The sequence below is a fragment of the Schistocerca serialis genome, chromosome 12 (genome assembly GCF_023864345.2).
Source record: "Schistocerca serialis cubense isolate TAMUIC-IGC-003099 chromosome 12, iqSchSeri2.2, whole genome shotgun sequence".
Lineage (NCBI taxonomy): Eukaryota > Metazoa > Arthropoda > Insecta > Orthoptera > Acrididae > Schistocerca > Schistocerca serialis.
The window spans coordinates 107,515,565-107,528,589 of record NC_064649.1 but is presented as its reverse complement, the minus strand read 5'-3'; positions in this window follow the sequence as shown (position 1 = coordinate 107,528,589).

Here is a 13,025-nt window from a genome sequence, read left to right as displayed (position 1 = left end):
CGGCTTGTAGTGAAATTGCGTGCTTGTGGAATATCGTCTCAGCTACGCGACTGGATTCGTTATTTCCTGTCAGGGAGATCACAGTTCGCAGTAACTGACGGAAAGTCATCGAGTAAAACAGAAGCGGTTTCCGGCGTTCCCCAAGGTAGTATTACAGGCACTTTGCTGTTCCTTACCTATATAAACGATTTGGGAGACAATCTGAGTAGCCCTCTTTGGTTGTTTGCAGACGATGCTGTCGTTTATCGACTAATGAAGTCATCATAAGATCAAAACAAATTGCAAAACGATTTAGAAAAGATAAATGTATTGTGCGAAAATTGACAATTGACCCTAAATAACGAAAAATGAGAGGCCATCCATATGAGCGCTAAAAGGAATCTGTTACACTTCGGTTACACGATAAATCAGTCAAATCTAAAGGCCGTAAATTCAACTGAATACCTAGGAATTCGAGGTGGCGCAGTGGTTAGCACACTGGACTCGCATTCGGGAGGACGACGGTTCAATCCCGTCTCCGGCCATCCTGATTTGGGTTTTCCGTGATTTCCCTAAATCGTTTCAGGCGAATGCCGGGATGGTTCCTTTAAAAGGGCACGGCCGATTTCCTTCCCAATCCTTCCCTAACCCGAGCTTGCGCTCCGTCTCTAATGGCCTCGTTGTCGACGGGACGTTAAACACTAACCACCACCACCACCTAGGAATTACAGTTACGAACAACTTAAATTGGAAAAAACACATAGAAAATGTCGCGGGGAAGGCGAACCAAAGACTGCGTTTTATTGGCAGGACAATTAGAAACTGTAACAGATCTACTAAGGAGACTGCCTACACAAAGCTTGTCCGTCCTCTTTTAGAATACTGCTGCGCGGTGTGGGATCCTTACCGGGTAGGACTGACAGAGTACATGGAAAGAATTCAAAGAACGGCAGCTCGTTTTGTATTATTGCGAAACAGGGGAGAGAGTGTCATTGAAACGATACGCGATTTGGGGTGGACGTAATTAAAACAGAGCGCGTTTTCCGTCGCGGCGAAATCCTCTCGCGAAATTCCGATCACCAACTTTCTCCTCCGAATGTGAAAATACTTTGTTGGCACCGATCTACGCATGGAGAAACTATCACCATGATAAAATAAGGGAAATCAGAGCTCGTACGGGAAGATATACGTTCTTTCCGCGCGCTGTACGAGATTTGAATAATAGAGAACTATTGTGAATATGGTTCGATGAACCCTCTGCCAGGCACTTAAACGTGATTTGCAAAGTATCGATGTAGATGTAGATGAAATGCCTGAATTTCTGTGGAGCAATGGCAGTCCATTCTGCTGCCAGAGTAGGCAGACATCGAACGCTGAGATCTGGATGTGAAACCGACGTTGTGACTCATCTTGAACCCGGTGCGCTGGGTCCAGTGCCAGAGTCAGGGATGGACAGTCGATTTCAGCATTTGACACTGTACAACCATGGTCTCGCCGATACTGCTTCACAACACGGTGCACCGTCATGCTCATACAAACGTCGTTTCCGAACTGTTTCTAAACTGTACACAGTACCCGATGCTGTAAAATGTCTTCATATCATACCCATTTATCCATCATTTTGATTTTCAGCTCCTTATATTGGCCGTGTTTGCAGTTGAAATTGTTGGATGTGAGGTCCGCCAGATATGTAGAACACCGTTTTTCTCTGTACTCAAACATGTTGCGGCACCACTGTGCCATCATCAGTGGGTTTTCGTTTTTATTTATTCTGCAATGTGAACATATTTGGTAAATGATTATAAAAATGCACATAATTTTATAATCATTTAAAAAAATGTTCACATTGCAGAATAAATAAAAACGAAAACCGACTGATGATGGCACAGTGGTGCCGAAACATGTGTGGCTACTGACAAGGGAACCTCCCCATCGCACCCCCCTCAGATTTAGTTATAAGTTGGCACAGTGGATAGGCCTTGTAAAACTGGACACAGATCAATCGAGAAAACAGGAAGTTGTGTGGAACTATGAAAAAATAAGCAAAATATACAAACTGAGTAGTCCATGTGCAAGATAGGCAACAACAAGGAAAGAACAAGCTCAGGAGTGCTGTGGTCCTGTGGTTAGCGTGAACAGCTGCGCAATGAGAGGTCCTTGGTTCAAGCCTTTCCTCGGGTGAAAAGTTTTTTTTCAGTTTATGTGACAAACGCTTATGTTTTCATCACTTTTTTGGGAGTGATTATCACATCCACAAGAAAACCTAAATAGGGCAAGGTAGAAGAATCTTTTTACCCATTCGCCAAGTGTAAAAGTTAGGTGGGTCGACAACATATTCCTGTCATGTGACGCACATGCCGTCACCAGTGTCGTATAGAATATATCAGACGTGTTTTCCTGTGGAGGAATCGGTTGACCTATGACCTTGCGATCAAATGTTTTCGATTCCCATTGGAGAGGCACGTCCTTTCGTCTACTAATCGCACCGTTTTGCGGTGCGGTCGCAAAGCACAGACTCTAAACTTATTACAGTGAACAGAGACGTCAATGAACGAACGGACAGATCGTAACTTTGCAAAAATATAGAAAGTAAACTTTTTACCCGAGGGAAGACTTGAACAAGGGACCTCTCATTCCGCAGCTGCTCACGCTAACCACGGGACCACGGCGCTCCTAAGCTCACAGTCTCCTTGATGTTGCCTATCTTGCACATGGACTACTCAGTTTGTATATTTTGCTTATTTTTTCATAGTTCCACACAACTTCTTCCTGTTTTCTCGATAGATCTGTGTTTAGTTTTTCAAGGCCTATCCACTGTGCCAACTTATAACTAAATCTGAGGGGGGTGCGATGGGGAGGTTCCCTTGTGAGAAAAACGGCGTTTTGCATCACAGGCGGACCTCACATACACCAATTACCCATTTAGTACACTAAATATATTCAATGTATTTGCAGGTGCGGATATGGACAACCATCAGCGGTAGAATGGATAGACGTCAACAAAAATTTGTGCCGGATCGGGACTCCAACCCGCTGCTCGCCAGTGATCGCCTAATCATTTCGCTATCCGTGCAGGACTGACGCCCAGACTCAAACTTCCATATGTCGTCAACCATGCGTCTACTGCCTGTACTCGAATATTCATTATGTACACTCCTGGAAATGGAAAAAAGAACACATTGACACCGGTGTGTCAGACCCACCATACTTGCTCCGGACACTGCGAGAGGGCTGTACAAGCAATGATCACACGCACGGCACAGCGGACACACCAGGAACCGCGGTGTTGGCCGTCGAATGGCGCTAGCGGCGCAGCATTTGTGCACCGCCGCCGTCAGTGTCAGCCAGTTTGCCGTGGCATACGGAGCTCCATCGCAGTCTTTAACACTGGTAGCATGCCGCGACAGTGTGGACGTGAACCGTGTGTGCAGTTGACGGACTTTGAGCGAGGGCGTATAGTGGGCATGCGGGAGGCCGGGTGGACGTACCGCCGAATTGCTCAACACGTGGGGCGTGAGGTCTCCACAGTACATCGATGTTGTCACCAGTGGTCGGCGGAAGGTGCACGTGCCCGTCGACCTGGGACCGGACCGCAGCGACGCACGGATGCACGCCAAGACCGTAGGATCCTACGCAGTGCCGTAGGGGACCGCACCGCCACTTCCCAGCAAATTAGGGACACTGTTGCTCCTGGGGTATCGGCGAGGACCATTCGCAACCGTCTCCATGAAGCTGGGCTACGGTCCCGCACACCATTAGGCCGTCTTCCACTCACGCCCCAACATCGTGCAGCCCGCCTCCAGTGGTGTCGCGACAGGCGTGAATGGAGGGACGAATGGAGACGTGTCGTCTTCAGCGATGAGAGTCGCTTCTGCCTTGCTGCCAATGATGGTCGTATGCGTGTTTGGCGCCGTGCAGGTGAGCGCCACAATCAGGACTGCATACGACCGAGGCACACAGGGCCAACACCCGGCATCATGGTGTGGGGAGCGATCTCCTACACTGGCCGTACACCACTGGTGATCGTCGAGGGGACACTGAATAGTGCACGGTACATCCAAACCGTCATCGAACCCATCGTTCTACCATTCCTAGACCGGCAAGGGAACTTGCTGTTCCAACAGGACAATGCACGTCCGCATGTATCCCGTGCCACCCAACGTGCTCTAGAAGGTGTAAGTCAACTACCCTGGCCAGCAAGATCTCCGGATCTGTCCCCCATTGAGCATGTTTGGGACTCGATGAAGCGTCGTCTCACGCGGTCTGCACGTCCAGCACGAACGCTGGTCCAACTGAGGCGCCAGGTGGAAATGGCATGGCAAGCCGTTCCACAGGACTACATCCAGCATCTCTACGATCGTCTCCATGGGAGAATAGCAGCCTGCATTGCTGCGAAAGGTGGATATACACTGTACTAGTGCCGACATTGTGCATGCTCTGTTGCCTGTGTCTATGTGCCTGTGGTTCTGTCAGTGTGATCATGTGATGTATCTGACCCCAGGAATGTGTCAATAAAGTTTCCCCTTCCTGGGACAATGAATTCACGGTGTTCTTATTTCAGTTTCCAGGAGTGTATATCCACGTACAGATAAGACATTTCATTTGAACGTCACTTGCCCGGTATCTGCGGATAGCTACGAAATTGCAGTGCCTGTCTTATTCCGAATTACGATGCGATGTCGATATTCTATTATACAGCTGACGGTTGTCCGTATTCGCAACTGCACACTTGAGAGCCAAAGAAACTGGTACACCTTCCTGATATCGTGTAGGCTCTCAGCGGGCATGCAGAAGTGCTGCAACAACATGCGGCATGGACTCGATTAATGTCTGAAGTAGTGCTGGTGGGAACTGACACCACGAATCCTGCAGGCCTGTCCATAAATCTATAAGAGAACGAGAGGGTGTAGATCTCTTCTGAACAGCGCATTGCAAAGCATACCACATAGCTCAATAATGTTCATGTCTCGGGAGTATGGTGGCGAGCGGAAGTGTTGAAACTCGGAAGAGTCGTCCTAGAGCCACTTGTAACAATACGAGTCAAGATAGATGTAACGGAACTTGAATAGCGTATTTGCCTCTATTGGTTACGGTAGAGAGATCGATCTTTCGGTCCTGTCTGTATATTCATGTATAACATTGCATGAATAAAGGCTGGGCGAATGTAAAGCTATCGTTAAAAACGCACGCCGCGCGATTTGTTTGGTCGGTCATAATAATAACAACATGCTCTTGAATACAATTAAAATATAGCGGCGATACCTGTTTAGTGTTATTGGAAATAATATGTAGTAAATTAATGAGTAAGGTAGCCGATCCTATAAGAAGAGGTAAAATTGGGCATATTGAGGCGTTTTGCTTTACATCGACGAAGCCGATGATACGGCGTCATTTTTTCGTTTACTCTTAGAAATAAATAAGTAAAGAAGTGCTAATTGTGCGTTGTGAAAAAATATAGGGGCCAGTTTTAAATAACTACGGTATACGATCAGAGTAACAAAAGGACATTTAGTTACATTAAATTGAGTACACCTACAGGGCGGTCAATTCCGGGATAAATCTATACGCATCTCACGAGGGACGAGGTATTGAGACCGTTTTTTTTTATTATTATATCGCCGACAGCTGGCTCCAATTTATGAAGAGGAGAAAAACGTTAACTTTTACGCGGACCCTTAATAATAGCGGACCGGAGAGAAAAGCGTGTATTTGTCTTACGCCTAACAAACGTTCGTGGAGGGCGGTGGCTAAACTAGAAGAGTCAATTACAAAATACTGTATCATTATCATTGACTGTTGGTGTCGAGCAACCAAAACTGCTCATCAAAGGGTTTCGTTGGAACTTGGGAGTTAGGGTTCAGGCAGTCGCATATACTCCACATCAGAGTGTGAATGAATGGTGAACGCGAAATAAAACTGAGGACACAGTACGTTAAATAAAACAGAAGAAACAAGACAGTTTGGTCGTATCTGTTATTATTCCCTAAACTGTAACATTTCTTCTTGTTGTACGAAGCCTTTATAGACGATATTTATGACAATTTGCTTCGAAGGGATCTCGTTACGAGTTAAGTTTTGGGGACCTGGTCAAGAGACGGTAGTTCGTAGATCCCAACTACTGCAGCTATTCTGGAATCAGGTGCTACCGTGACCGTTGTGTGTTGTCAATGACTTAAGGTTACCATATCTCATGCTATTAGATCGACGCGCCCTTCCACTTGGTATAATGGTGCCTCACGGCAACAACGACGACGAAGGAAGATACGGTAGACACGCTGTAGCAATTCTGGACGTATAGAGTGTCGCATTGTCCTGCTGGAGTTGCCCGTCGGAATGCACAATGAATATTAATGGATGCAGGTGATCAGACAGGATGCTTACGCACGTGTCACCTGTCAGGGTCGAATGTAGACGTATCAGGGGTCCCATATCACTCCTACTGCACATGCCCCACACCATAACAGAGCCTACACCAGCTTGAACAGTACCCTGCTGACATGAACGATCCATGGATTGATGCGGTATACGTCCATACCGTCAATACAATTTGAAACGAGACGTGTCCGATCAGGCAATATGTTTACAGTCATCAACAGTCGAACGTCGGCGTTGACGGGCTTTGTTGGGTGCAGTCGCCAAGGGTACACAAGTGGGCCTTCGGCACCGAAAGACCATATCGACGATGTTTCGTTGAATGGTTCGCACGCTGACACTTGCTGATGGCCCAGCACTGAAATCTGCAGCAATTTACGGAAAGGGTTGCACTTCTGTCATGCTGAACGATTCTCTTCAGTCGTCGTTGGTCCCGTTATTGCAGGATCTTTTGCTGGCCGCAGAGATGTCGGATTCCTGATATTCACGGTACAGAAAAATCTCGACTTTATCGCTGTCGGAGACGCTGTGTCCCATCGGTCGTGCACCGACTACAACACCACGTTTAAATCGACTTAAATCTTGATAACCTGCCATTGTAACAGCAGTAACCCATCTAACAACTGCGCCACACACTTGTTGTCTTATACAGGGTGGTCCATTGATCGTGACCGGGCCAAATATCTCACGAAATAAGAATCAAACGAAAAAACTACAAAGGACGAAACTCGTCTAGCTTCAAGGGGTAAACGACATGACGCTATGGTTGGTCCGCTAGATGGCGCTGCCATAGATCAAACGGATATCAACTGCGTTTTTTTTTTAAATAGGAATCCTCATTTTTTATTACATGTTCGTGTAGTACGTAAAGAAATATGAATGTTTTAGTTGGACCACTTTTTTCGCTTTGTGATAGATGGCAAACCTATAAGTACGTGGTATCACGCGCCATTGCGCCAGTGCGGACGGTATTTGCTTCGTGATACATTACCCGTGTTAAAATGGACCGTTTACCAACTGCTGTAAAGGTCGATATCGTGTTGATGTACGGCTATTGTGATCAAAATGCCCAACGGGCGTGTGATGAGTATCCTGTTCGGTATCCTGGACGACATCATCCGACCCGTTCGCCGGATAGTTACGTTATTTAAGGAAACAGGAAGTGTTCAGCCACGTGTGAAACATCAACCACGATCTGCAACAAATGATGCCCAAGGACGTGTTTTAGCTGCTGTCGTGGCTAATCCGCACATCAGTAGCAGATAAACTGCGCGAGAATTGGGAATGTCAAAAACGTCGGTGTTGAGAATGCTGCATCAACATCGAGTGCACCTGTACCATGTTTCTACGCACCAGGAATTGCATGGCGACGACTTTGAACGTCGTGTACAGTTCTGCCACTGGGCACAAGAGAAATTGCGGGACGATGACAGATTTTTCACACGCGTTTTATTTAGCGACGAAGTGTCATTCACCAACAGCGGTAACGTAAACCGGCATAATATCCACTATTGGGCAACGGAAAATCCACGATGGCTGCGACAAGTGGAAAATCGGCGATCGTGGCGGGTTAATGTATGGTGCGGCATTATGGGAGGAAGGATAATTGGCGCCCATTTTATCGATGGCAATCTAAATGGTGCAATGTTGAAAGGTCTCTGTTGGATTCCTTTCATGTTTGATTTCTTAAATCTGTTGTCATTTGGAATAAATTCCTCTTCTAAATTTACTGTGGCGTTTCTGACTATCTGGGAGGAGACTGAGTAGTGGAACGTGTTACTTTTACACGTAAACAAGAACGATCTGTCACACTACTACACTTTAAAACACAGTTTATATGTAATTCGTGTCACACAGTCTCATACGGAACCTACATCCGCTTTCTGTTATATACTGTATATCATAAGATACTGTCATCCCCATTCCCTTCTGTGTGAGAGGATGAATGATCAAATGTGTTTGTAGTTGCATGCTTGAGGGTAGCAGACAAGCCTGTCTGCTAGAGAACAGTAGGACCAACGTCGGAACAGGTAGCTACGCTTTCTTAAAGCAGAGAGGTTTCTATCCTTAGTATGGTTCTGTCCGTCCGTTGTCATGTTGGTATAGGAAGCTGTCCCTCTGGCCACTTCCGTTTGTATTTGTGAGCCACCCTCAGGAAGAGACCAGGTCAGTCTGTCCGCGGCGAGCGTCTGAAGTGGTAAGATCTCCGGCTAAGCGCGTGTCTGCTAAGTCCGTAGGACAATGGATTTCTTAAGTTCAGCCTAACTGAAAATTTAATCATCTTTATTTCGGGTTTAGCTCTAAAATATCTAAGGTTATCTTAAATTGCAGCGTAGTGTAATTCTCGTGTGAAGTTCATATTATTTTCCAGTTGTTGCTTTGTTACTACTTTGTGAGTAAAGTGGAACCACGTGTTGATCAGTAACTCTAACTAAGATCAATCTTAAGTGTGAAGGTGCGTGAGATTATAACGTCTCGTCTTGACAATACTTTCAATATAGCAACTTTTCTTTATGTTCAACCCACGTGGGGTGTACTTTGCGAGACCAGTACCACGTGCTTATATAACCGTTTGACCCGTCAGGTTAACAGTAAGACGTTAATAACCAGTTCGAGGTTTTTCTTTTGTAATTTGCTTTTCGATCTAATTTATTTTAATTATCAAAATTATTGTGGAGTTATACGCTTTGTGTAAACCAAGTTGACCACGTGAAGCATGTGGTGTAATCATCAAAGTAGCCCTCAGCTATTCTTTTCGGGAAGATTTCACAAAGAGTTAATATGAATTTAGTATACCAGTGTGTGGTAATTACATGACGGACAGGATTGTGCTACGAACGTAATTTCTTTGGGTGAAAATTTGAATCTGTTGGTAGTGGTTAATTTTCTGTTGCATATGTTTCAATGTTCTTTGTGTGTTGTTTTATGAATGCAGTGTTGTATGCAGACTCCCAATCTTGGCTCCATATTTGATGTGTTCCGTAAGATTTTCACAATCCTAAATAAGGCACCAGCTTGTTACGAGTAGAATTTAATATGCTGAAATTTCAATGACCAATCTTAAAAATAAATTTCCAACTATAAACTGATTTCTTTCTTGTTATTTAAATTCTCCTTTTTATATATATATTACCGGTTGTTGTATGACTATTAAAAGATTATCATTAATGTTAGTCTGTTTGGGAATTTGGTAAACTTAGACTAGATACCGGATGAAACAGTTGCTTAGTAATGCAAGATTAACTTCGCCAGACAGCTCACAGCTTTTAACCCGCTTTTATTCTACTATTAGCAGCCGATTTCAGCATAGCAAATTCTTGTAGCAATATTACACATGGCGACCCTGTTCTGTGATTCCGCTAGACTCAGGAATCTCTGAAACGTTAGATTGCGAGCGTGTTATAATCTTAATTTTTTTTCCCTACAGCGCTCAAACAACTTCTGCGTTCTTTCTGAGCTGACTTTCAAAAGATTCACGGCGTTGTTGAGCGGCGTTGTGTTGTTTGTCTTGTTGTTTTGTTTTCTATATTTGTGTGTTTTATGTGTGTGTTTTATATGTGTGTGTTTTATATGTGGGTTTTTTTTTCGCTTGTAAATTCCACTGTTTCGATCAAAGATAAAAATTTGTTTTGCGTGTGAAGAAGTGCGTACTAGGTTGGGTATCTTTCGTGTGACTGTCGTAATTTTTGTGGGATACATTTATTGTGATTAGTGTGTTGCGCACTGGGTATGAAAGTGCACTAATGCAGACACGTAACCAAGCTAAAAGTAAGCGGTCCGACAACTTAAACAACATGGACCAAGGGGATAATTTGATTTCCAATATTAACGCGTCGGGCGGTTCCGAAAATGCAATGGCGAATACTTCAGACGAAATGCAAAACAGGACGAACGGGCTCACAGCAGAGCCAGAAATAAATTTGCCTCCTACTAACCAAATTGATTTGGCAGAACTCATGAAAGCCTTATTGCAACAAAATAAAGAATCATCCGAAAAATCGATCCGCGAGCTAGGCGAACAAATGACGCAGAAATCAGAAAAATCGTTCCGAGAACAAAAAGAATCATCCGAAAAATCGATCCGCGAGCTAGGCGAACAAATGACGCAGAAATCTGAAAAATCTATCCGCGAGCTAGGCGAACAAATAGACAAAAAACTAATCCAGCAGACAAATAAAGTCGACAAGTCGATGCAGAGAGTGTCCGATGATATCTCACAAAGAATAAACAATCTGGCAAGTGAAATAAAAAGTGATATTATGAAAGAATTAGGCCGTACATTTGAACAAATCAATGACCGTCTGCAAGCGTTAGAACAGGGTAAGCGGAGTGGCGATGCCGAATTTAAAGAGAGGGAAGAACAGCTACTTAGGAATTTCCAAGTGCTGAGAGAAGAATACCGTGGCTCGCACCTTCACCGAATCTGACGTCCCCGGATTTCTTTCTGTGGGGAAAGTTGAACGATATTTGCTATCGTGATCCACCGACAACGCCTGACAACATGCGTCAGCGCATTGTCAGTGGATGTGCGAACATTACGGAAGGCGAACTACTCGCTGTTGAGTGGAATGTCGTTACACGTATTGCCAAATGCATTGAGTTTGACGGACATCGTTTTGAGCATTTATTGCATTAATGTGATATTGACAGGTAATCACGCTGTAACAGCATGCGTTCTCAGAAACGATAAGTTCACAAAGGTACATGTATGACATTGGAACAACCGAAATAAAATGTTCAAACGTACCTACACTCTGTATTTTAATTTTAAAAAACGTACCTGTTACCAACTGTTCGTCTAAAATTGTGAGCCATATGTTTGTGACTACTACAGCGCCATCCATCACAAAGCGAAAAAAGTGGTCCAACTAAAACAGTTATATTTCTTTACGTACTACACGACTATGTAATAAAAAATGGAGGTTCCTATTTAAGGAAACGCAGAAGATATCCGTGTGACCTATGGCAACGCCATCTAGCGGGCCAACCATAGCGCCATCTGGTTTCCGCCTTCAACCTAGACGAGTATCGTTCTTTGTAGTTTTTTCGTTTGATGCTTATTTCGTGAGATATTTGGCCCGGCCACGATCAATGGACCACCCTGCCTATAGGCGTTGCCGACCGCAGCGGTCTATTCTGCCTCTTTACGTATCTGTGTATTTTAGTACGCATGCCTACACCAGTTTCTTTGGCGCTTCAGTGTATTATAGTGCACAGAAAACTCATTGGGTTTCTCAATTTGTGCCGATTCGTGGAAACAGCTGTAGGATACAGCCGTGCAAACATTGGACCTCCCTCTTGGCTTTATTTCCGCGGTGCCAACTGAACCTTACGATTCTCGCTTTCGACAGCAATCTATCTGCCTCTCTTTTTGTACCCGACAGTCTTATGAAAACTGCTCGCTGGCACGAGACCAAGTGAAAAGGTACAGATAGAGACAGAAAGAAAAAGAACTTCCGACACTCTAATGCTCATTTGTTCTCACGCAGTGCTTTTTCGCCTGCAGGCAAATTTATCTTGTCAAGGGGGGTGGGAGAGGGCAAGACGCAAGACATTTCCCTACCTTCGCTGAACTTTCGCGAGCCGCCGACGTTCTGGCCGAACGCCAGGCGCAACTGCTGCTCCGAACTTCACTCCAGTTCACCGCCCTTCCTGATCATGGCAAAGTTTTACCGGCGGTATATTAAGAAACGTTTTGTGGAGGACAATGCAGACCGACTGAGGTGGCACGTACAGGGAGATAATTATTGAACTACAAGAAGTAAAACAGTCATAACTTAGGACGTTCAAGCTGCACGGTTGCCACATGGGGCATGATGGGAATTAGCATGGTTTCGTTTAGCCCGCTTTCATTTCGATGGGTCCGTCAATAAGCAAAATTGGTGCACTTGCGGGACTGAGAATCCGCATTTCGCGACCGAGAAGTCTCTTCTCCCTCAACGGGTTTGGTGCGCAGTGTCCAGTTACGGAAGGCCGGCCTATGTGGCCGAGCGGTTGTAGGCGCTTCAGTCTGGAACCGCGCGATCGCTACGGTCGCAGGTTCGAATCCTGCCTCGGGCATGGACGTGTGTGATGTCCTTAGGTTAGTTAGATTTAAGTAGTTCTAAGTTCTAGGGGACTGATGACTTCAGAAGTTACGTCCCATAGTGCTCAGAGCCATTTGAATCTACATCCTTGTTGACTGTGTGTCAATACATACACAGTGTCTTCTGTTCGAGGTAATTCGTAATCTTCCAACACAATACATGTTCGAAAATCATGCTGCGTATCGACGTTAGTGATACAGGCCTGTAATTTAGTGAGTTACTCCTATTGCCTATCCTGAATGTTGGTGTGACCTGTGCAAGTTTACAGTCTTGGGTACGAATCTTTCGTGGAGTGAGTGGTTGTGTATAGAATGAAATGGTAGAGCGCTTGCCCGCGAAAGGCAAAGGTCCCGAGCTCGAGTCTCGGTCCGTCACACAGTTTTAAACTGCTAGGAAGTTTCATATCAGTGGTTGTGTATGATTCTTACGGAGCTATTGCATCAGCATACTCTGAAAGGAACCTAACTGGTGTACAATGTGGAGCGGAAGAGTTGCTTTTACTAAGCGATTTACACTACTGGCCATTAAAATTGCTACACCACGAAGATGACGTGCTACAGACGCGAAATTTAACCGACAGGAAGAAGA